The sequence below is a fragment of the Balaenoptera borealis genome, assembly GCF_965194805.1.
Source record: "Balaenoptera borealis genome assembly, chromosome: X".
NCBI lineage: Eukaryota > Metazoa > Chordata > Mammalia > Artiodactyla > Balaenopteridae > Balaenoptera > Balaenoptera borealis.
In genome coordinates this window covers 30,281,072-30,305,266 of record NC_138881.1, presented here as the reverse complement: position 1 = coordinate 30,305,266, position 24,195 = coordinate 30,281,072, and the positions used below count along the sequence as shown (strand labels likewise).

Below are 24,195 nucleotides of genomic sequence, written 5' to 3'. Positions count from 1 at the left end.
TTAACAAAATAAATCAGCTCCCAAACCGTTTATTTTAATACACTAAAAGAAACTTAATAACTTTGTTATTGTTAGTTAAGATCAACAGAAGCAACAAAGATATTAGATCAATAAGTAAGGTGGTTTTTTTAAAAAACTGATGTTATCATCAAAGCAAACTTCACTTTTGTTCAAATCAACCACATGTCACATTTAGTTCTGTTTTAGATACACTTGTAGAAACAGAATAAACTGCTTTCCTGTGGCTTTCACATATGCCAGGACCCCACAAATATAGTGCTCTTCACAGGATGCTGAGCTTACTACTCAAAGCCATGTGTCAGTTGATGAAATATGCTAAAAAAATTTAAGAACTGAGCATCCCCTTGAAACATCCACTAGAGTAGTCACATTTCAGTATATAAAAATGAATAAACAAGCAAATAAATAAATAAAAAACATTAAGCTTATTCTATTTAGCAACAAACTAAATATATATGCTAATAAAATAGTAGTCTATTACAGAATCATTCTTGCTTTTGAACCCTGACAGAAGATAAATCTCAGCAATTTGAATAAATATTTACATTTACAGTAAGATGGATTAATCATTCCTTAAACTTCTTAACTTATTATCAAAGAAATGCAATAGGACATTTAACACACAATTCCTCTTAATAATTAAATTGTTGAGTTACCGAAGCTTTATTTTTAAATGTTTTTTTTTTGTAGAATACCAACAACCTTGGTAAAAAGGTAGGGAAAAATAAGTTAAGATAAATAGGTAGATCATAAAGGCCCCTTGTCTATTATCGCTGGGGTAAGTAACAAGAGGCAAGGTGTCCTCCAATTGTCCTGGTTGGAGGTATTAACTTATTTTGTCACGTTCAGAAGTTGAGAGGCACAGTCTTCAGGGGAAATCCTTCCAAGCAAGCCTTAAAGTCCAGGAAAAGTTTTATATTCAGAAAGTTGCACATTCAGGATGAATTATAAAGACTTGAGCTTTATACAGAGGCTACACCAATACTAGCTTTGCTACCTAGCAGAGAAGACACTGACAAGGTTTAAGTTATCAAGTAAGTCAGTCCCTCTTGTCTGGCATAAATGAGATTCCAAGTTGACAGTGATTTTCCCAGGCTATGGTAGATATAATACATAATACATATAATACATAAAGAACAAATTTTTAAATATGAAGTATAGTTGATATACAGTATTACATGAGTTTCAGGTGTGCAATATAGTGATTCACAATTTTTAGAGGTTATACTTCATTTATAGTTATTATAAAATACTGGCTATATTCCCTGTGTTATACAATATATCCTTGTAGCTTATTTTATACATAGTAGTTTGTATCTATTAATCCCCTACCCCTATATTGCCCTTCCCCCTCCCTCTACCCACTAGTTTGAAGAACAAAATTTTTAAAGGTTCCAAATTGGTCTTGGTGATAGACAGCTCTTGGGTAGCTTAGTGTGGGAACAGATTGGAATATATGGCCCAAATATAGCAGTTGTCAACTCAGTCAAACAGGGTAGGGTGACCTACAGAGCCATACTGAAAACATTAATTTCAATATTGTAGAGACATGTGGAGTTTGAATAGGCTTGGATCAAAATTGACCCTTACAGTCACTGGTTCAAGTTTTCTAAGTACAATGTGGTCATGGGTTTTCAACCAGAAGAGTCTATGAATTACAGTAAATATTAATAATATTCAAAACAGTTTTTTTCACATATACGTGTTTATAGAGATTGATAGGCTTTGTTTTATAGATCAGTGGTCCTTCCAGTAGTGAGTGTCACTTGGCAATACCCATCCACACTGGAGAAGCCTTAAGCTAAGGAAGAATCCAGTTCTTCTAGACTAGGTCTGTCCACAAAGTGTCCTGATACCCAATTTCTCCATCTGAAGTCAGGACTCTGCTCCCAGGAGTGTCACTGGGACGTTGGAATACTCCTTCTATTATCCTTGGAATAGAAGGGATACTGCTTCCAAGGAAAGGCATTTAATGACTAAATTATCTGCCCTGTGGCAGAAGAGGCCAAGCATACCACCCTAGCAATATGACAGCTTCAGAGCCAGCAGATTAAGTTTACCCTGTTCACTGATAGTGCTTAGAAGATGAGAAGCAAACAGCAGCTGTAAAGAAGTATGGTTAAATACTACCCTCATAGAAATCTCTACTAAACCACAAAGATTGGCAGTATAATAGGTTGAGGACAGTTCCACAGAGTCAACCAGAAATGTATTTGAAATGCTAGATAATTTTATATTGAGTCTGGAGATTATGCATATACATGGTAGGTCAAAGGCTAAACCCAATCCCTACTGAAGTTTATGAATGACTTTTTTGTCCATTATTTTGCTGGACCACCAAAGATGTTTCCTAGGAGTGAAATGAATATTGTTGGTCATACGATTTATTATTAACAAGTAGGACACTTTTGAAAATGAATGGAGGCAATAAATTATCAACCAGAAAATCAGTTTTATTATGTCAATGGACACATTAAAAATTTATTCAAACAAATTTTCAAAGGTAAAATTATTTATAAAAATATGTGCTACTTATATAAACATTTTTTTAATTTTTTAATTTATTTTTTATTGAAGTATAGTTGATTTACAAGGTTGTATTAGTTTCAGGTGTACAGCAAAGTGATTCAGTTATATATATATATATATATATATATATATATATATATATATATATATTCTTTTTCAGTTTCTTTTCCCTATAGATTATTACAAAATATTGAGTATAGTTCACTGTGCTATACAGTAGGTCCTTATTGGTTATCTATTTTATATATAGTAGTGTGTACATGTTAATCCCAAACACCTAATTTATCCCTCCCCTCTTATCCCCTTCAGTAACCATAAGTTTGTTTTCTGTCTGTGGGTCTATTTGTCTTTTGTATATAAGTTCATTTGTATCATTTTTTTAAGAGTCCACATATAAGCAATATCATAGGATATTTGTCTTTGTCTGACTTAATTTACTTAGTATGATAATCTCTAGGTCCATCCATGTTGCTGCAAATGGAATTATTTCATTCTTTTTTTATGGTTGAGTAATATTCCATTGTGTGTGTGTGTGTTTGTGTGTGTGTGTGTGTGTGTGTGTGTGTGTATACACCACATCTTCTTTATCCAGTCATCTGTCAATGGACATTTATTATTTGTAGTCTTTTTGATGACGGCCATTCTGACCAGTGTGAGGTGATACCTCATTGTAGTTTTGATTTGCTTTTCTCTAATAATTAGTGAAGTTGAGCACCTTTTCATCTGCCTTTTGACTATTAGTATATCTTCTTTGGAGAAATGTCCATTTAGATAGTCTGCCCATTTTTTGATTGGATTGTTTGTTTTTTTGATATTGAGCAGCATGAGCTGTTTGTAAAATATATTTTGGAGATCAATCCCTTGTTGGTTGCATCATTTGCAAATATTTTCTTCCATTCTGTAAGTTGTCTTTTTGTTTTGTTTATGGTTTCCTTTGTTGTGCAAAAGATTTTAATTTTAATTAGGTTCCATTTGTTTATTTTTGTTTTTATTTCCATTACTCTAGTAGATGGATGGAAAAAGATATTGCTGTGATTTATGTCAAAGAGTATTTTGCCTATATTTTCCTCTAAGAGTTTTATAGTATCCAGTTTTACATTTAGGCCTTTAATCCATTTTGAGTTTATTTTTGTGTATGGTGTTAGAGAATGTTCTAATTTCATTCTTTTACATGTAGCTGCCCAGTTTTCCCAGCACCACTTATGAAAAAAACACTGTCTTTTCTCCATTGTATATTCTGGCCTCCTTTACCGTAGATTAATTGAACACAGGTACATGGGTTTATTTCTGGGCTTTCTGTCCTGTTCCATTGACCTATATTTCTGTTTTTGTGCCATTGTACCTTAAGTGAAAATATTTTAAAAGTGTTTATATTGATTATTTAAATGTTACAATAATGCAATTAAATATATTAAAATAAAATATTATACCACTTTCTATTTCTGAAAACATTATTTATATGTGGTCTTATATTTTGATTTTTTCATATCATTTATTGTCATGTTCTTTAAAATTGTATTTATGGTTAGCAATTTAAAACATTTGATACTTTTAATAGAGTATTCTCTGTAGTCCACAATATTCACATCAAGTAAATATTCTTTTTTTTTAAACATTTTTATTGGAGTAGAATTGCTTTACAATGGTGTGTTAGTTTCTGCTGTATAACAAAGTGAATCAGCTATATGTATACATATATCCCCATATCCCCTCCCTCTTGCATCTCCCTCCCACCCTCCCTATCCCACCCCTCTAGGTGGTCACAAAACACCGAGCTGATCTCCCCATGCGATGTGGCTGCTTCCACTAGCTATCTGTTTTACAGTTGGGAGTGTATATATGTCCACGCCACTCTCTCACTTCGTCCCAGCTTACCCTTCCCCCTCCCCGTGTCCTCAAGTCTATTCTCTAGGTCTGCATCTTTATTCCTGCCCTACCCCTAGGTTCGTCAGAACCATTTTTTTTTTTAGATTCCATATATATGTGTTAGCATACTGTATTTGTTTTTCTCTTTCTGACTTACTTCACTCTGTATGACAGACTCTAGGTCCATCCATCACACTACAAATAACTCAATTTCCTTTCCTTATATGGCTGAGTAATATTCCATTGTATATATTTGCCACATCTTCTTTATCCATTCATCTGTCGATGGACACTTAGGTTGCTTCCATATCCTGGCTATTGTAAATAGTGCTGCAATGAACATTGTGGTACAAGACCCTTTTTGAACTATGGTTTTCTCAGGGTATATGCCCAGTAGTGGGATTGCTGGGTCATATGGTAGTTCTATTTTTAGTTTTTTAAGGAACCTCCATACTGTTCTCCATAGTGGCTGTCAATTTACATTCCCACCAACAGTGTAGGAGGGTTCCCTTCCCTTTTCTCCACACCCTCTCCAGTATTTATTGTTTGTAGATGTTTTGATGATGGCCATTCTTACTGGTGTGAGGTGATACCTCATTGTAGTTTTGATTTGCATTTCTCTAATGATTAGTGATGTTGAGCATCCTTTCATGTGTTTGTTGACAATCTGTATATGTTCTTTGGAGAAATGTCTATTTAGATCTTCTGCCCATTTTTTGATTGGGTTGTTTGTTTTTTGATATTGAGCTGCATGAGCTGCTTGTATATTTTGGAGATTAATCCTTTGTCAGTTGCTTCATTTGCAAATATTTTCTGCCATTTGAGGGTTCTCTTTTCACCTTGTTTATGGTTTCCTTTGCTGTGCAAAAGCTTTTAAGTTTCATTAGGTCCCATTTGTTTATTTTTGTTTTTATTTTCATTGTTCTAGGAGATGGGTCAAAAAAGATCTTGCTGCAATTTATGTCAAAGAGTGTTCTTCCTCTGTTTTCCTCTAAGAGTTTTATAGTGTCTGGCCTTACATTTAGGTCTTTAATCCATTTTGAGTTTATTTTTGTGTATGGTGTTAGGGAGTGTTCTAATTTCATTCTTTTACATGCTGCTGTCCTATTTTCCCAGTACCTCTTATTGAAGAGATTATCTTTTCTCCATTATGTATTCTTGCCTCCTTTGTCATAGATTAGTTGACCATAGGCACATGGGTTTATCTCTGGGCTTTCTAATCTGTACCATTGATCTATATTTCTGTTTTTGTGCCAGTACAATGCTGTCTTGATTACTTTAGCTTTGTAGTATAGTCTGTAGCCAGGGAGCCTGATTTCTCCAGCTCCGTTTTTCTTTCTCATGATTGCTTTGGCTCTTTGTGGTCTTTTGTGTTTGCATAAAAATTGTAAAACTTTTTGTTGTAGTTCTGTGAAAACTGTCAGTGGTAATTTGATAGGGATTGCATTGAATCTGTAGATTGCTTTGGGTAGTATAGTATTTTTGACAATATTGGTTCTTCCAATCCAAGAACATGGTATATCTCTCCATCTGTTTGTGTCACTTTTGATTTCTTTCATCAGTACCTCATAGTTTTCTGCATATAGGTCTGTTGCCTCCTTAGGGAGGTTTATCCCTAGATATTTTATTCTTTTCTGTTGCAGTGGTAAATGGTATTGTTTCCTTAATTTCTCTTTCAGATTTTTCATTATTAGTGTATAGGAATGCTAGATATTTCTGTGTATTAATTTTGTACCCTGCAACTTTACAAAATTCATTGATTAGCTCTAGGAATTTTCTGGTGGCAACTTTAGGATTTTCTATGTATAGTACCATGCCATCTGCAACCAGTGGCAGTTTTACTTCTTCTTTTCTAATTTGGATTCCTTTTATTTCTTTTTCTTCTCTGATTGCCTTGGCTAGGACTTCCAAAACTATGTTGAATAAAAGTGGTGGAGTGGACGCCCTTGTCTTGTTCCTGATCTTAGAGGAAATGCTTTCAGTATTTCACCATTGAGAATATCATTTGCTGTGTGTTTGTCATATGTGGCCTTTATTATGTTGAGGTAGGTTAACTGTATGCCCATGCTCTGGAGCATTTTTATTATAAATGGTTGTTGAATTTTGTTGAAAGCTTTTTCTGCATCTATTGAGATGATCATAGGATTTTTATTCTTCAGTTTGTTAATATGGTGTATCACATTGATTGATTTGCATATATTGAAGAATCCTTGTATCACTGGGATAAATCCCACTTGATCATGTTGTATGATCCTTTTAATGTGTTCTTGGATTCTGTTTGCTAGTATTTTGTTGAGGATTTTTGGGTCTGTGTACACCAGTGATATTGACATGTAATTTGCTTTTTTTGTGATATCTTTTTTGGTTTTGGTATCAGGGTGATGGTAGCCCTGTAGAATGAGTTTGGGAGTATTCCACCCTCTGGAAATTTTGGAAGAGTTTGAAGGGAATGGGTGTTAGCTCTTCTCTAAATGTTTGGTAGAATTTGCCAGTGAAGCCATTTGTCCTGGACTTTTGTTTATTGGAAGATCACCATTTCAATTTAATTGCTTGTGATTGGTCTGTTCATATATTCTATTTCTTCCTGGTTCAGTCTTGGAAGGTTGTACTTTTCTAAGAATTTGTCCATTTCTTCCAGGTTGTCCATTTTATTGGCATACAGTTGCTTGTAGTACTCTCTTATGATCCTTTGTATTTCTGTGGTATCAGTTGTAACTTCTCCTTTTTCATTTCTATTTTTATTGATTTGAATCCTCTCCCTCTTTTTCTTGATGAGTCTGGCTAAAGGTTTATCAATTTTGTTTATCTTCTCAAGGAACCAGCTTTTAGTTTTATTGATCTTTGCTATTGTTTTCTTTGTTTCTATTTCGTTTATTTCTGCTCTGGTCTTTATGACTTCTTTCCTTCTACCAACTTCGGGTTTTCTTTGTTCTTCTTTCTCTAGTTGCTTTAGGTTTAAGGTTAGGTTGTTTGAGATTTTTCTTGTTTCCTGAGGTAGGATTGTTTTGCTATAACCTTCCCTCTTAGAACTGCTTTTGCTGCATCCCGTAGGTTTTGGGTCATCATGTTTTCATTGTCATTTGTTTCTAGGTATTTTTTGATCTCCTCTTTGACTTCTTCAGTGATCTCTTGGTTATTTAGTAGCATATTGTTTAGCCACTGTGTGTTTGTGTTTTTTACAGGTTTTTTTTTTTCCTGTAATTGATTTCTTATCTCATAGCGTTGTGGTCAGAAAAGACACTTGATACAATTTCAGTTTTCTTTAATTTACCAAGGCTTGATTTGTGACCCAGGATGTGATCTATCCTGGAGAATGTTCCATGTGCACTTGAGAAGAAAGTGTATTCTGCTGCTTTCGGATGGAATGTTCTATAAATATCAAGTAAGTCTATCTGGTCTAATGTGTCATTTAACTTGTGTTTTCTTACTAATTTTCTGTTTGGATCATCTGTCCATTGGTGTAAGTGGGGTGTTAAAGTCCACCGCTATTATTGTGTTATTGTCAATTTCTGCTTTTATGGCTGTTAGCATTTGCCTCATGTATTGAGGTGCTCCTATGTTGGGTGCATAAATATTTACAATTGTTACAACTTCTTCTTGGATTGATCCCTTGATCATTATAAGTGTCCTTCTTTGTCTCTTGTAGTAGTCTTCATTTTATAGTCTATCATGTCTGATATGAATATTGCTACCCCAGCTTTCTTTTGACTTCCATTTGCATGGAATATCTTTTTCCATTCTCTCACTTTCAGTCTGTACGTGTCCCTAGGTCTGAAGTGCGTCTCTTGTAGACAGCATATGTACAGGTCTTATTTTTGTATCCATTCAGCCAGTCTATGTCTTTTGGTTGGAGCATTTAATCCTTTTACATTTAAGGTAATTATCGATATGTATGTTCCTATTACCATTTTCTTAATTGTTTTGGGTTTGTTATTGTAGGTCTTTTCCTTCTCTTGTGTTTCCTGCCTAGAGAAGTTCCTTTAGCATTTGTTGTAAAGCTGGTTTGGTGGCACTGAATTCTCTTAGCTTTTGCTTGTCTGTAAAGCTTTTGATTTCTCTGTTGAATCTGAATGAGATCCTTGCTGGGTAGAGTAATCTTGGTTGTAGGTTTTCCCTTTCATCACTTTAAATATTTCCTGGCATTCCCTTCTGGCCAGAAATGCTGGCCTGCAGTGTTTCTGCTGAAAAATCAGCTAATAACTTTATGGGGATTCCCTTGTAGGTTATTTGTTGTTTTCCCTTGCTGCCTTTAATATTTTTTCTTTGTATTATTTGTTGTTAGTTTGACTAATATGTGTCTCAGCATGTTTCTCTTTGGATTTATCCTGTATGGGACTCTCTGCACTTCCTGGACTTGATTGACTATTTCCTTTCCCATGTTAGGGAAGTTTTTGACTATAATCTCTTTAATATTTTCTCAGACCCTTTCCCTTTCTCTTCTTCTTCTGGGACTCCTATAATTCGAATGTTGGTGTGTTTAATGTTGTCCCAGAGGTCTCTGAGACTGTCCTCAATTCTTTTCATTCTTTTTTCTTTATTCTGCTCTGCGGTAGTTATTTCCAATATTTTATCTTCCAGGTCACTTATCCGTTCTTCTGCCTCAGTTGTTCTGCTATTGATTCCTTATAGTGTATTTTTCATTTCAGTTATTGTGTTGTTCATCACTGACTGTTTGTTCTTTAGTTCTTCTAGGTCCTTGTTAAACATTTCTTGTACCTTCTTGATCCCTGCCTCCATTCTATTTCTGAGATCTTGGATCATCTTTACTATCATTACTCTGAATTCTTTTTCAGGTAGACTGCCTATTTCCTCTTCATTTATTTGCTCCTGTGGGATTTTACCTTGCTCCTTCGTCTGCAACATATTTCTCTGTCTTCTCATTTTGTGTAACCTACTGTGGTTATGGTCTCCTTTCCTCAGACTGCAGGGTCGTAATTTCTCTTGCTTCTGTTGTCTGCCCCCTGGTGAGTGAGGTTGGTCCAGGGGCTTTGTTTAGGCTTCCTGCTGGGAGGGACTGGTGCCTGCGCTCTGGTGGTTGGAGCTGAGTCTTTTCCCTCTGAAAGGCAGGGCCATGTCAGATGGTGTGTTTTGGGGTGTCTGTGAGCATAATACAATTTTAGGTAGCCTGTGTGTTGATGGGTGGGGCTTTGTTCCTGTCTTGCTGATTGTTTGGCATGGGGTATCCAGCACTGGAGCCTGCAGGCAGTTAGGTGGAGCCAGGTCTTTGTGTTGATATGGATACCTCCAGGAGCACAGTCACCAATTAATGTTCCCTGGGCCTGGAAGTTCTCTGTAGGTCCGGTGTCCTGGACTCGGCGCTCCCACCCCAGAAGCCTAGGCCTGACCCCTGACCAGGGAACCAAGAGCCTGCAAGCCACACAGTGTGGCCAGAGAAAAAAGAAGAAACAGACAAACAAAACCCAAGACAAATAGCAAAAACAACAGCAAACAGCAGCAACAACAGGGGAAAAAAACACAGGGGAAAAAAACCACAAGAGAACAAACAAACAAGAATTCAAAAATGAGAACAGTCAATAAGGACTAAAGTAACAAAAACAAAAACTGAAAAATAAAACAAAAACAAAGAGCAAACAACAAGAAAAAGTGAAGATAAAATATGCACATAAAAACAATCAAAAAAAAAATAAAATAAAAAACAAAGAACAAAAACAAGAAAAAAATATAAAACAACAACAAAGGAAAGTAAAAATAGAAAAATAAAAATATATAAAAAATTTTTTTAAATAAAAATAAAAGATAAAAAATAATAAAAGCAAAAATACCAACAAGTGAAAAAAACAAAGAAAGAATAATAATAAGAAGAATATTTTCCTGAGGCCTACTCTGTCAGTGTCCTTGCTCCCACAGTGAGCCAGAGCCAATCCCCTCCTCCCCAGGAGGCCTTCCAGTACCTCTGGGTAGTTCTCTGGACCTGCTGTGAGCACTCAGCTCAGACTCTGACCTGGCCCATCTCCTGTGTGTACTTGCCCCCAACGTCCACTGCTGTGAAAGCTAGACTGGTCTCCATTGGGGGAACACTTGTTGCCTATTCAGGTATTCCACAGATACAGAATTTACCAAGCTGTGGGGATTTAATCCACAGCTTGTGCAGCTGCATGGATAGATTTTCATTCCTCTTCCTTAGTCACACCGTCCCTGGGGCTCAGCTTTGGTTTTAACCCCACCTCTGCCTGTGAGCCACCCTCAGTTGTCTGTTCCTTACCCAGGCGAGAGGGAGTGAAAGCAGCAGCTGATTGGGGCACACTTACTCAGGCTGGGGACTAGTATGGCAGCCACAACTGGGGTGTGTGTGAGTTGCCTGCAGTGGCGGGGGCTGGCAGGCAGTTGCAACAGACTGTGGCATGCTTGCTCTGATGGGAGTCCCTCCCAGTGTCCACGGAGGCAGGAGCTTGCATGTGGGGGCAATGGCGGCCCCACCCCCACGCCCCTCTCAACAGTGGTGCCTCCCTTTCCAGGCAGACCACACTTCCTCTTGGCGCATTCCCGACCACACATCCCCTCACTCCTGTTCCCTCTGCTGTATCCATGCAGCCAACAGCTCTCCTCTCCCTGGATCCATTCTCTCAACCCCACATTTTAGCACTCAGCCCCTGCCAGCATCGGAGGACTCCTGTCCCCAGCTGATCCTCTAGGAGGCTTTGGGATTGGTGGCACTCAGGCCTCCAGAGCCCATGCAGGTGGAGGAGACCCCACCCCGAGGGGCAGCCAGGCCTGCTCAGATTGGAGCCCCTCCCAGTGCCTGTGGAGGCTGAAGAGGCCGGCAGGTGGGGAAAGGCGTTGTAATGGTGGCTCTGCCCCTTGTGCATCTCTCAACAATGACGCCTTGCTTCTATGGTGTCCTGGGCTTTTTCTGCAAAATTTCCCAGTTATGGAGCTCCTTACTCCTGTCCCTTCAGGCTGTCCTTTAACAGCCAATAGCTGTCCCTTTCCTGGGTCCGTGCTCCAAACCCCACGTTCCAGCACCGAGTTCCCCTCCGCAACAGGTGACTCATGACTCAATCTGGAGTGCCAGAGCTGCGGTGTAGATGATGCATGCAGTTCTTACTTTGTGCTTCCTTCCACAGACCATCTGCTGTGTTCTCCTTTGATCCCCCAAAGGTCCTTTTCTGTCCCAGCTGACTTCCCCACCGTGAGGGAGTTTTTCTGAGTGCGGGGACCTCCCCTCACCTTCAGCTTCCTGCCAGGGTTGCTAGTCCCTTTTTTGATTTCTCTTTTCTCTTTTTCTTCTTTCTTGCATCCTTTTAGGTGTCGGAAGTCTTCCACTAATGTTCAGCAGGTGCTCTATGAGAATTGTTCCATTTGTAGATGTATTCTTGGTGTACTTGCAAGGAGCTACAAATTCTGCATCCTCCTATTCTGCCATCTTAACTCCTTCCCTCTAGGAGTTTTATGGTGTCATATTATATTTAAGTCTTTAAGCCATTTTGAGTTTATTTTTGTGTATGGTGTTAGGGAGTGTTCTAACTCCATTGAGTTACATGCGGCCCTCCAACTTTCCCAGCAACTTTTGCTAAAGAGACTGCCATTTCTCCATTGTATATTCTTGCCTCCTTTGTCAAAGATTAATTTACCATAGGGGTATGGGTTTATTTCTGGGCTCTCTGTTCTGTTCCATTGATCCATAGGTCTATTTCTGTGCCAATATCATGCTGTTTTGATTACTGTAGCTTTGTAGTATTGTTTGAAGTCTGGGTGGTTTATGCCTCCAGCTTTGTTCTTATTCCTCAGGATTGCTTTGGCAATTCTGGGTCTTTTGTGGTTCCTTATAAATTTTAGGATTATTTGTTCTAGTTCTGTGAAAAATGTCATGGATAATTTGATAGGGATCACATTAAATCTGTAGATTGGGTAGTATGACCATTTTAACAATATTAATTCTTCCAGTCTAAGAGCATGGGATATTTTTCCATTTCTTTGAACCATCTTCAATTTCCTTTATCAATGTTTTATAGTTCTCAGTGTATAAATCTTTCACCTCCTTGGTCAGGTTTATTCCTAAGTTTTTTTTTTTTTTTGGATGAGATTTTACAATGGATTGTTTTTGTTTCTGTTTTATTTTTCTGATATTTCATTATTAGTGTAAAGAAATGCAACCAGTTTCTGTATGTTAATCTTGTATCCTGCTACCTTGCTGAATTCAGTTATCAGTTCTAGTAGTTTTTGTGTGGAGTCCTTAGGGTTTTCTTTATATAGTATAATGTCATCCTCATGTAATGACAATTTTATCTCTTCCCTTCCAATTGGATACCTATTATTTCGTTTTCTTATCTGATTGCTGTGGCTAGGAGTTCCAATACTATGTTGAGTAGAAGCGGTGAAAGTGGGCATCCTTGTCTTATTCCAGATTTTAGCAGGAAGGCTTTTAGCTTTTCACCATTGAGTATTATGTTGGCTGTGGGTTTGTCGTAAATAGCTTTTATTACCTTTAGATATATGTGTTTATATTTTATGCCAGTACCATACTGTTTTGATTACTATAGCTTTCTATTATAGTTTAAAATCAGGAAGCATTCTGCCTCTGACTTTGTTCTTTCTCAGAATTGGTTTGACAATTAAGGCCTTTTGTGGCTCCACATAAATTTTAGGATTTTTTTTTAAATTTCTGTGAAGAAATGCCATTGAAATTTTGATAGTGATCACATTCAATCTATAGATGGCTTTGGGGAGTATGGACATTTTAACTATATTCATTCTTCTGATCCCTGAACACTGGGTATCTTTCCATTTGTTTGTGTCTTCTTTAATTTCTTTCATCAAAGTCTTGTAGTTTTCAGTGTACAGATCTTTTTCACCTCTTTGGTTAAATTTATTCCTAAGTATCTTATTGTTTTTGATGCTATTGTGAATGGAATTGTTTTATTTATTTTTCAGATATTTTGTTCTTAGTGTATAGAAATACAACTGACTTCTGTATGTTCAATTTGTATCCTGAAACTTTACTAAATTTGCTTATTAGTTCTAACAGTTTTTTGGAGGAGTATTGTAGCACATTTCCTTTTATCCCTGAATACTATTCTATTGTCTGGATGTATCAAATATTACTTATCCATTCACCTACTGAAGCACATTTTGGTTGCTTCCAAGTTTTGGCATTTATGAATCAAGCTCCAGTAAACATTCATGTGTAGGTTTTTGTGTAGTTGTATATCTTCAAATTTTGGGGTACCAAAGAGTGTGATTGCTGGATGGTATGGTAAAAGTATGTTTAGTTTTTTGAAAATCCACTGAACTGTCTCCCAAAGTAACTGTACCATTTTGCATTCCCAACAGCAGTGAATAAGAGTTCCTCTTGCTCACATCCTGGACAGCATTTGTTTTTTTTTTTTTTTTTCAGTGTTCTGGATTTTGGCCATTCTCTTAGGTATATAATGATAATTCATTGTTGTTTAAATTTGCATTTCCCTGATAACATATGATATGGAAAATCTTTTCATATGCTTATTTGCTATCTCTGTATCTTCTTTGAGGAGGTGCCTGTTAAGGTCTTTGTACCATTTTTTGACTGAATTGTTTCTTTTCTTACTGTTAAGTTTGAAGAGTTCTGTGTTTATTTTGAATAGCATCCTTTGTCAGATGTGTCTTTTGAAAATGTTTTCTCCCATTCTATGCCTCGTCTTCTACTTCTCTTGATAATATCTTAATCAGAACAGAAGTTTTTAATTTTAATGAAGTCCAGCTTATCTATTTTTATTTTGTTGGTGGTGTTTTTTTTTTGTTTCTTTTTTTAATGAATTGAGTCTTAGGTGTCATTTCTAAAAACATCATCAGACTCAAAGTCATCTGGATTTTTTCCGGTGTTATTTTCTAGGACTCTTATAATTTTGCATTTTACATTTAGGTCTATGAACCACTTTGAGTTAATTTTTGTGAAAGGTGTAAAATCTGTGTCTAGCCACTTTTTTTTAAAAATGTATGTATGTCCAGTTTTTCCAGCACCATTTGTTGAAAAGAGTCTTCATTGTATTGCCTGACCTCTTTGTCAAAGATAGATTGACTATGTATATGTTGGTCTATTTCTGAGCTCTCTCTTCTATTCCATTCATCTATATGTCTGTTCTTTGCTGAGAACACAGTATTTTGATTACTATAGCTATATAGTAAGTCTTGAAGTCAATTAGTGTCAGTCCTCCAACTTTGTTTTCCATCAATATTGTGTTGGCTAATCTGGGTCTTTTGACTCTCCATATGAAATTTAGAATCTGTTTGTAGATATCTACAACACAACTGGCTGGGATTTTTATTGGAATTGCATTTAATTTATAGATTAAGCTCAAAACAACAGATATTTGACAATATTGAGTCTTTCTATCCATAAACATGGACCATCTCTCCATTTATTTAATTCTTCTTTGATTTAATTCATTAGAGTTTTGTGGTTTTCCTCATATAGATCCTATACATATTTTGTTACATTTAAACCTAAGTATTTCTCTTTTTTTGCAGGGAGGGCTAGAATGGCATTGTGTTTTAAATTTCAAATTCTACTGGGCCATTTCTGGTATAAAGGAAATGAATTAATTTGTGTATTAACTTTGTATCCTACAACCGTGCTATAATCACTTATTAGTTCCAGGAGTTTTTGGTTGACTATTTCAGATTTTTGACACAGATGATACTGTATTTGAACAAAGACACTTTTATTTCTTCCTTCCCAATCTGTATACCTTTTATTTTCTTTTCTTACTGTATTAGCTAGAACTTCCAGTATGATGTTGAAAAGGAATGGTAAGAGGGAACATCCCACTCTAATCTTAATGGGAAAACTTTGAGTTTTTCACCATTAACTATGATGTTATCCATTTATTTTTATTTTTTAAATGCTTAATACTTTACAAATCTTGAACACTTAAAAAAATCTTTATTCACAGTTATAGAATTTACGTATGCCATTGTAAATGGTAACTGCCGATAAAATCACTAAACTATCTATATTAACCTTGCTATAAGCAATGATGCTTGAAGTTTATTTAATAAATATCTGACGTTGATTCTGTAACAGATGAGTACCAAAGCAACTGACTCAGGCTTGGATCCTTAGAGCTATTTAGCTATTTTTATATTTAATATCCTCATTAGAAATGCAGTTTTCTGAGATCACAGTTTTAAAGTAAATTATGAAAGAAATCTAAAAAACATTACTAACTACGTTATTTTTTACTATGCTAGCCTCCCATCAGCTAAATGCACTTAGAATAAAATCCAAAATCCGTAACATGACCTACAAATCACTACATGATCTGAACTACTTTGTAATTCTTCAGCCTCATCTTTTTCTGTTATCTCCCTCCCTCCCTATGCTTCATACACATTACCAATTTTTAGTTTCTCCAACAGGTTTGTGCCTACCAAGGCTTTCTAATATGTTACTTCCTTTGTCTGGATTTTTCCCCTTTCCTTATTTCCTACCTGTGGTTAATTCCTACTACTTATAATTGTATTTGCCTAACTATCATTTTTATAGTAAAGATTTTTCTTCCCTTGTATATTTTGATTATTACCCCAACATTATAATCTCAGTTTTCTCTGCTGTTTTCCTTCATAGCACACATTACCACTTTAATTAATTATGTTTGTGAAATGATTTTTTTTTTTTTGCTGAAGTGTCATAAAACTAATGATTATTTCTGCCCTGTTCATTGATGTTAGTGTCTTCTTCATTTGTACTGTATCTGATACATCATAGAAATCAATAAATATATGTCAATTGAATGAAAAGAATAATGGATCCTGAAAGAATGTATGAATGAATGCAAAAACAGTATCAGGACAAAACTATAATGGAAATTCAGGCAGAAAGTCCACTTGAGGCATCAACATGAAGAATCAAACCCAATATATAGAAAACAGACTAAACAATAAATTGGAAATGGGAATGATATTAGAATATGTAAGTCTGAGTTTGGAAATATTTCCTCATCCCCTAAAAGAGAGCCGCAAATACCTTTTATAAGATACCTGCAGCCCTAATGGTAAGAGGGTAAGTAACTGAAAGCCACGTACAGGACAGAAAGAACATTCAAGGAAATTAACCATTAAAGAATGACTAGAAAGTGAAAAAAGTACTCTAAAGAGAGAGTTTCTCATGTTCATGAACTTCCACACACTTAAGTTAATTATTGTGTCTTGCAGTCAAATAAAATTACAATATATCAAAGAGGAAAAACATAATATATAGGTACATATACTGCTAAAATTCTCCTTCTTCTAAATTTGCTAAATCTTTGTTGTAATTCTCTATAGTCACTAGTACTGGTTCCATGCTTCAATTCGTTATCATTAGCACATGTAATTAATGTGCTTTTTACTAGGGATTCTAGCTGATTAATAGAAATGTGCTGAACTCTTAATGACATGACAGACCATAAAGTCTATTTTGGGACAATTAGTGTCCATCAAATTTATGGTTTGCCAAATAAAGAGTATTAACCAATTGAAACAATGAGCCATAATGATAACAATTGAGTTTCTCTTTGTGGAATTTCAAATAAAGATTACCTGTTTATTATCTCCTTAATTGTATTTTTAGTAAAAATTTGAAATAACTTAGGAAGTGATAGGATATATTAGTGTATATTTAATCCTTGAAAACCTTATATTTTACTCATCACCATAGACTTTAATGAAGAGAAAAGCCTTTACACAATGTCAAGGTGCTAAAAGGAGCCCAAAATCCTGTTAATGAACCAGAGGACTTCTATTTTGTAATGCATTACTGTGACAGTATTAAACCTTGTATCTGCAAATTATATTACTCTTACTTATCTGCAATAGCAGTTTTGGAATCGTTTGGTACAAACAAGAGTGTTTGGAGATATATATCTCCAAATATATATCTATATTAGGAGCTTTTACATCTGCTATGTATAATGAATATGGCAATAATTTAAAAATCAGCAGGCCACAAAAGTTTCCAAGATTTTTTTTTTTTTACAAGGGAGTTGAAATCCACAGTAATTCAGACTCAAAACATTTAAATGTAATAGTATCCCTGGGTTTTTGTCTTTCTGTTCATCAGTAGGAACCCTTGAGACGTCTGCATAAGGTAGAGCTGCAAAAGCAGAGAAAAAACACATGAAACTGTATAAACATTGAAGAGTAAGGAAATAGTAACAGTTTGACCTTTTTTATGTTTGTTTTTCAATTATAACTTTACTGAAATTTACACACTTACATAATCAGGCTTATTCTGATGAAATTGTAGTAAATGTGTTTCAGGTGATTCTTATTCTATCTAGACAAAATACTGGTATTTATATTACAAAATAAATCTAGCTTTGTTAAAAATATAAGATACTAACTGGCAAGTATCTTTGGTGAATCTTATATTCAAGATATTTGTAAGTATTTGTTTAATATGGAAATATTCTTGATTTCTATTCACAGATTAATATAAAAATAGTCTAAAAGTGTGTTTTGAGCAAACTTAAGATAGGTGTTACCTAGTCCAAATTTAGGCAAACAGTGAATTTCTTAGAGTGGAAACCATCAATGCTTTTTAATATCTTCACTTAATTAAAAAAAAACAGTAGATGGAACTATATGGTTTCTAAGGCTGAAAGTATTATAATTATGTTAATTTCACCATTTCCATCTGGGTATTTCAGGTATGAAACATCTTTCATTGCTAACCACATGGAATCATTTTATTATCGAATTGTTCATTTGTCATTAGGGATATTTAGGTAGTAGGCACACTATTTGTTTCCACGATCATCTCTATCTACTGGATTAAAACAGACATAGGTATTATTACATATTGTATTTTTAGAATTCTCCTTGTCCAAAATCTCATTTTATTTGTGAAAAATATTCCTCTCTGTCTCTCTGCCTCTGTTTCTGCCTCTGTCTGTCTCTCTCTCCTTCTCCTTCCCCGTCCCTTTCTATATATACAGGCATGCCTCAGAGATATTGCAGGTTCAGTTCCAGACCATAGCAATAAGGCAAATACTGCAATAAAGCGACTTGCTTTCATATGTACTCTACTGTAGTCTATTAAGTGTGCAATAGCAGTATGATTTTTTAAAAAAACAGTGTACATACCTTAATTAAAAAGTACTTTATTGCAAAAAGATGCTAACCATCATCTGACAACTCAGGGTTGCCACAGGCCTTCAATTTGTAAAAAAACACAGTATCTGCAAAGTGCAATAAAATGAGGTATGACTGTATATGCAAACACACACACACATTAGTTACTGTTGCGTAACAATGTATCCCAAAATTTAGCACCTTAAAACAACCGATATTGATTATCTCACACACTTTCTGAGGGATTGGTTTAGCTAGGTATTTCTGGCTCTTGGTCTCTTACAAGGTTGTAGTCAAGTTGTTGGCCAGGCTATAGCTATCTCAAGGTTTGATGAAAGCTGGGGAATCCACTTTCAAGCTCACTTACGTGGTTGCTGGCAGGTCTGAGTTCCTCACTGGCAGTTGGCCTGAGGGCTCAGTTCCTTGTCATGTGGCCTTTCCATAGGACTGCTCATAAATAGAAGTTTGCTTTTTGTGGGGCAAATGATGAGAAATAGAGTGAGTGAGAGTGAGTGAATGTGTGTGTGTGTGTGTGTGTGTGTGTGTGTGTGTGAGAGAGAGAGAGAGAGAAAACTTAAAATGGAATCTATTTTCTTTTAATAACCTAAACTTGGAAGTCATCAACAATCACTTGTAAGGTTTTCCTGTCATTAGGACAGAGTTTCTAAATGACCCACATTCAAGAAAAGGGGAATTATATGCTCCACCTTTTCAACAGAGAAGTATCAAAAAATTGTGAATATATTTTTAAAACCACCACAATATATAATTTAAAGAGAGATTATTTAACTCTTACTACTTCCACTTAGAAAATTATTCAAAGAGGGAACAACAAATGAAGCTTTTCTAAATGAAAATATTCTCTGTTTTCTGTTATTTGAATGCTTTCTTTCACTGAGCATAGTGCATGGTACAAATATTAGTTCTGAGATCTCAATAAAGATTTTCCTGCTCCCATAAAATAATATGATATTTTCCCAGATTATTCATGTTTTGATGTTACCCTAAAATTCAAGGATGAAATATGCTATTAAATAGCTTACTAGAAACATTAAAATTGTTTTAACACATCTATTAATAAAATCTAATTGAAAATCATCTCATAAATGGTGATGTTGGGGAAGGAAAACAAGAAATAGACCCTTAAACTTTTTCATTGCTTCTCAGTTCTCACTGCTAAAAAAATAAACAATCAGCCTTTCCAACTGTAAAGCAAAAATACAGAGTTATGACAATCTCATCTAGATCCAAGTGTTTAAAACTCATTGATATCCGGATTACTAGAAAATAAGTGAGTTAATTATGTTGGCAACTAGATATATTGAGTGAAATTCATGACCAAAAAAAAATGAGTTCACCTCTAACTCCACTTAAATTGCTGAAAATTTTAAAGCTCATTGTTTATGATATATTTGCTTGACGTTTTAACAGTTCTAAGACATGGGTGGAACTTAAGTTCCTGTGAAATCCTGCTATTAACATGTCATAGATAACATGAGTGTTCATTCCTTTTTTCATTGTGTTTCCATAAAATCAGTGTTATCATTTAACTACTACAGTTTCATGCACTATTTCCCAAATATTCTACAATATTGTTTTTAACTTTGCTCTCCTTAAACACAGTAGGTTGGAAACCAAAATAAATTAACTGATACTGTAAAGCACAGAAGAACCAGGCTGAACTGACATAAAAAGAACATATAACTAAATAGTGATTAAACAGAAGAATTAAGATGTGAAAGAGAAAATGTCGACAGAAAAAAATAAATGAATAGACTTCCTATTAAGAAGAAAGATGTCCCATTTAGAACAATGGTTTTGCTGGATGATTAATTTTTAAAAGTAAGGATAGACTTTACAATAGAATTAGAAGAAAAAGGCAGAGAATAAAACAGAAATGAAATTAACAGTGAGATAGCCATTCTCAATAATGTCAGAAGTGACACCTGTGAAATTTGGCATTAATTATAATAAATAAAAGCACCAATTTTTCCTCTTAGGTCTTTTTCTTTTTTTTGAACAAGAGAAATGTATTGCCTCACAGTCTGGAGGCTTTAAGTGTGAAATCCTGGTGTCAGCAGGGCCACACTGTCTCTGAAAGCTCTGATGGATAATCCTTTCTTGCCTCTTCAAGTTTCTGGTGTTTACTGGCAATCCTTGGTGTTCCTAGGCTTGTAGATGCATGATTCCAGGCACATGGCCTTCTTCTCCCTCTTTGTCTCCACATCATCTTCTCCCTGTGTATGCCTGTGTTCACAAGATGTTCTCCTCTCTTATAAGGACCCTGGTCATATTGGATTAGGGGCCCATCATACTAGAGTATGACCTCATCTTAACTATAAGGACCCTATTTCCATATAAGGTCACAGTCTGAGGTACTGGGGGTTAGAGCTCCAACATATCTTCTGGGGGGGAAACAATTCAACTCATAACAATGGCTTTCTCTTTTTTGCTATTACAGACATTAAAATGATGAAGGTACTTGTGTGTACATATTTGTGTACACATATGGGTAATTCTTTAAATAAGGTTTCAAAAGAGGGACTGTTGGGTCAAATGATATGTACCTTAACATTTTAATAACATGCTGTTAAATTGTCTTCCCAAAAGGATTAATTCATTTACTATCCCTCAATAGTGCATCAGAGAGACTGTTTCCCTACATCCCTATGAACACTTACTATTAACATTTTAAAAATGTGTTCTTCCACAGGGCAAAACATTTTCTTAATAAACAGGCAGGTAGAATATTTTCCTTTTTTGGCCCTAAAGTAGCTTTGATTGTGTCCTAAATCTTTCAAAATAAATTCTGTTAATTTCTTCCTGTAATCCCTTTCCCCAAAGGGGCAAAAATCCTATCCCTTGGGTTCTCTAACTATAATAATGCAACAGAATAGAGAGCCTAGAAAAAGACCCACATGCGTATGGTTACTTGATTTTTTTGACAAAACACCGAAGCAATCTAGTGAAATAAATAGTGAAACAAATCTTCCTGGAACAGCCAGACATCAATATGTTAAAAAATTCCACCTTGGCCCCTCCTTCACATCATACCCCAAAATTAATTTCAGATGGCTCACATACCTAAATGTAAATGTTGAAATTATAAATTTTTTATGAGAAAACATAGGAAAACATTTTCATGACTTGTGTATTGACAATGGTTTCTTAGAACACAGAAAGGGATAAACATAAAATTTTAAAAAATAATAAAGTAGAAACTTTGATTTTTTTAATTAGAAAATTAAGAAGTTCTGCTCATCAAAAGATCCTGTTAATGAAATGAATACACAATCCACAGACTGGGTGAAGATAGTCAAGAAGCAGATATCTGTTAAATCACTGGTAGCCAGAATATATGAAGAATATCTATAAGTCAGTAATAAAGGCACAATTCAATTATAACATAAACAAAAGATTTGACACTGATACTGACAAGGTATATGAATTCCCTTGAAAAGGTGCTCAGCATCACTAGTCACTATAGATTATTTTAGAAATTATTATTAGGGAAATACAAATTAAAACTAAAGGAGATACCACCACAAACATACCAAAGTGGCTAAAATTAAAAAGACTGAAAAAAAAAAAAAAAAGACTGGACGTCACCAAATGCTGATGAGAATGTGGAGCAACCAGAACTTTCTTACACTAATATTGGGATTATAAAATGGTACAACCACTTTGGGCAAAGTTCTGGCAGTTTTTTTTAATAAAACAATAGACACCTACATATGACCCATCAGCACACTTCTATGTATTCACCCAAGAAAATCAAAGAGTACGATTATAAAGGTCTAGTTCTAGAATAGTCATAGCAGCTTTATTCATATTAGCCTCAAAACTGGGAACAGTCAAGTTGCCCATCAACAGGAGCGTGGATAAACCAGTTATAGTATATTTGTACAATGAAATACTACTCTGCATTAAAAAGAAACAAACCATTGATGAAATAACATGGATGAATCTCAAAAACACTGTGGTAAATGAAGGTAGATAGACAAAATGGTACATACTGTATGATTCCATTTGTATAAACATGTAGAAAATGAAAAATAATCTATAGTGACAAAAACAGGTTAGTGTTTGTCTAGGGAGTACAGAGAGGAATGGATTTCAAAGTAGTATTAGGAAATCTTTGTGGATGAAGAGAATTTTCACTATCTTGACTGCAGTGATGGGTTATGATATATGCATATATGTATGTATCAAATCTTATCAAATGTGCTTTAAATATGTACAGATTATTGTACATAAATTACATCGGAATAAAGTAAGAAAAAGGGCCTAAACAAATATTAATCTCAAGTTAATAATATGCATGCTGAAGAGTTTAGGGGTGATGTGTATGAATGTATGCAATATCCTTGGAATTGCATCATTTAAATAAGATGAATTGACAGGTTGATGGGGGATGGATAGATATGTGGTAAAGTGTGCAGAGAAAAATAGTAATTATAGGATGTAGATGGAGGGTATGTGGTGTTCATTGTAAGATTATTTCAGGTTTTTCGATGTGATTGAAAACTTTCATTTTAAAACTTCAAAAAAACAGAATGGCTCGTTTTAAAACAAAAATGTTGAAAGAAATGGTAAAATTTTGGCAACCCCTAAGTGTGCTATTTCATTAGCTTAGAAAATTGGGTTTCTTTCATGATACCATCTTAGGTAGGCATTGAAACATTGCTTCTTGATTGATTTGGTAATTAATTTGGTCCAAAGAAGTATTCAAGGAAACTACTCTAAGAATACATCACAGTATACTAACAGAGAACTGGAAAACATTGACATTTCAAAACCTTAGACTTCACCCACCTCTATATCCATCCTCTCTCTGTAAGAACATAGTCATTAAAGGAAATGTCTTGTTATGCCACCAAGATCTGTCAACTCTAGTTTCTAGGAAACCGGTGTACTTTGGCATATGTCCTTAAGAACTACATCTCATTCTCACCTAAAAGACTCCATTCTCATATGCTAAATGTTCCTACCCATTCTTCTTAGCAAACACCAACTCTCATGCACAGGATCCAGCCTTCATTTCATCATGATCTCCAGGACAGTCTTTTAGACTGAACCTGGTATATAATGGGCACTAAATATATATTTGTTGAATGCAGAACTGAAATAATTTTCTCTCACTTTTATCCTTATGTATCCCTTTCACACACCAATACCACTTTCAGTTCAGTGAGGAGTTTAAGAGAACATTGACATTCATTGCAGCTCTCTTTACAATAGCCAGGACATGGAAGCAACCTAAGTGTCCATCAACAGATGAATGGATAAGGAAGATGTGGCACATATATACAATGGAATATTACTCAGCCATAAAAAGAAACAAAATTGAGTCATTTGTAGTGAGGTGGATGGACCTAGAGTCTGTCATACAGAGTGAAGGAAGTCAGAAAGAGAAAAACAAATACCATATGCTAACACATATATATGGAATCTAACAGAAAAAAAAATGGTTCTGAAGAACCTAGGGTCAGGACAGGAATAAAGAGGCAGACCTACTAGAGAATGGACTTGAGGACACGGGGAGGGGGAAGGGTAAGCTGGGACAAAGTGAGAGAGTGGCATGGACATATATATACTACCAAATGTAAAACAGATAGCTAGTGGGAAGCAGCCGCATAGCACAGGGAGATCAGCTCGTTGCTTTTTGACCACCTAGAGGGGTGGGGTAGGGAGGGTGGGAGGGAGGGAGACGCAAGAGGGAAGAGATAT

The 24,195-nt window shown here is 35.3% G+C and overlaps 1 long non-coding RNA gene across 1 annotated transcript in view; it reads right to left on the bottom strand.

The window, feature by feature from the left end:
• Positions 1–24,195, bottom strand: part of LOC309621188 — a 1,076,444-nt gene that overhangs the window by 248,611 nt on the left and 803,638 nt on the right. The gene's annotated exons all lie outside the window — the stretch shown is intronic.